At 39.6% G+C, this 1,935-nt stretch overlaps 1 pseudogene; it reads left to right on the top strand.

The window, feature by feature from the left end:
- The first annotated feature begins 1,089 nt into the window (after positions 1 to 1,089).
- Positions 1,090 to 1,935, top strand: part of LOC103737912 — a 92,028-nt pseudogene continuing 91,182 nt past the window's right edge.

Raw genomic sequence — 1,935 nt, 5'->3', positions numbered from 1 at the left:
AGGCATGAAAGAAGAAAATGACTCATAATGAGGGAGGAAAAAAAACCCAATTAATTTGGAAAGAATCATAAAATAAATGCTTTTCTAAGGGTTATTATTCCAACTATGTTTTCAAAAACAGATTGCTAGAACAGACATGATTTCAGGAAAATGAAATTTTCTAACTTTATTTCACCATTTTTTGGTAGTGGGACATAATCTGTGAAATGCATAATTTTGTGTTCCTGTGAGGATGAGAGATAATATGTGTGAAATGCTTGAAATGTTTAGTGCAGGGTGCAGATCCTCAACAAATAACTAGATTTTTTTTTTATTTTTCTATACTCCACTTTTTAGAGCATAAAATAATGATGTCAATAATGCAGCTAGTTATAAATCAAGAAACAAGGTTCATTGAAATATTTGCTTCGGTTAGGCAACTTACAATTTTGAAATTCATCATCTAGTATTGTCTAAAATCATTCTTGAGAGAATCTGAGCATCTAAATTCTGAGTAACAGGAAGGATTATAAGCTACCCAATTCTCCCCATCACTCAACTGCACTTAGACCTCAGAAAAGGAATACACGGAAGAATCTCAAACAGCCATTTTTGTTTGCGCGCGTGTGTGTGTGTATGTGTGTGTGTGTATTTATGTGTCAGCATGTGCCCAGGTATAGGTGCATATGTGGAGACCAAGAACAACTTCAGGAGTCATTCCTCAAGTGCCATGCACTTGTTTTTGAGGCAGGGTGCCCCATTGGCCTGGTACTCACTGATTAAGCTAGGTTGATCGGCTAGTGAGCCCCAAAGATCTGCCTGTCTCCCTCTCCCAAGGAATGGGATTATAAACGCATGCCATCACAGCAGCTTTTGTATGGGTTCTGGGATTAAATTCAGGTCCTTGTGCTTTTCTGACTGAGCCATCTACTTACCCTCTTTTTGTTTCATATTAACAAATATACAAAATTTGTGGACAAATGAAACATTAAACTTATCATTAGAATATAATCAGTGATATGTTTCATTAACAAGTACGTTTGAAAGAAAGTTTTTAAACTTTGCCCTCAACCGTTTGTGCTTAATATTGATATTTTTGTCTCTTTTTAGATTCTTCTTGCAGTAGAAATGATATGAAGTGCCTCTCAAATTCTTGCCAAAACAATTCTACATGCAAGGGTGTTCCACAAGATGATACCTGCCACTGCTCAAACATAGCCAATAATTTGGACAAAGACTGAAAACTCTAACAATCCTTGCTTCTCCAGTCCCTGCCAAGGGGGTGCAACTTGTCTGAATACCCCATGAGATAGGGGTTTCCTGTGCAAATGTCCTCCTGGGTACAGTGGATTGACTGTAAACTGTCACCCATTCCTGTGGTGGGATCTCTTGCCAACATGGAGGAACCTGCCTTCAAGACCCTGAGCTTCCTGTCTGTATCTGCCCTGCTGGATATGCTGAAAGCGTCTGTGAGCTAGACTGCAATGAGTGTGCTTCCAGCCCTTGCCACAATGGGGCTGTGTGCCAGGATGGAGTCAATGGCTACTCCTGCTTCTGTGTGCCGGGATACCAAGGCAGGCACTGCGTCTTGGAAGTGAATGAATGTGCTTCTGATCCCTGCAAGCATGAGGCTCTGGCATTAATGAGATAGGAAGATATACTTGTGTCTTCCCTCAAGGTTACCCTGGCAAGTGTGATTAAACCTGTACCCCGGTGGCATGATTCACCTTCTCTTCCTTTGATACAGCAATCGTAAATGTGTCTAATTATTTATGAAGATGGCCAAGTTCCTTGAGGCATTGTTTACTGTTAAGACAGTCTGCTAAACCACTGAAAACCTGCTGGATACACATAAACTGTGAGTGGTTGTGTACCATCACTATTACTATTTCAGTGAGAGTTTTACATAACTTAAAGTTTAGATTCAGTCTTTATAAAAGCTAAATTGTGTTATTT

The sequence above is a fragment of the Nannospalax galili genome, unplaced genomic scaffold (genome assembly GCF_000622305.1).
Source record: "Nannospalax galili isolate Female #2095 unplaced genomic scaffold, S.galili_v1.0 scaffold3891, whole genome shotgun sequence".
Taxonomy (NCBI): domain Eukaryota; kingdom Metazoa; phylum Chordata; class Mammalia; order Rodentia; family Spalacidae; genus Nannospalax; species Nannospalax galili.
The sequence above is the reverse complement of the archived record's forward strand: the minus strand, read 5'-3'. Positions and strand labels throughout refer to the sequence as shown.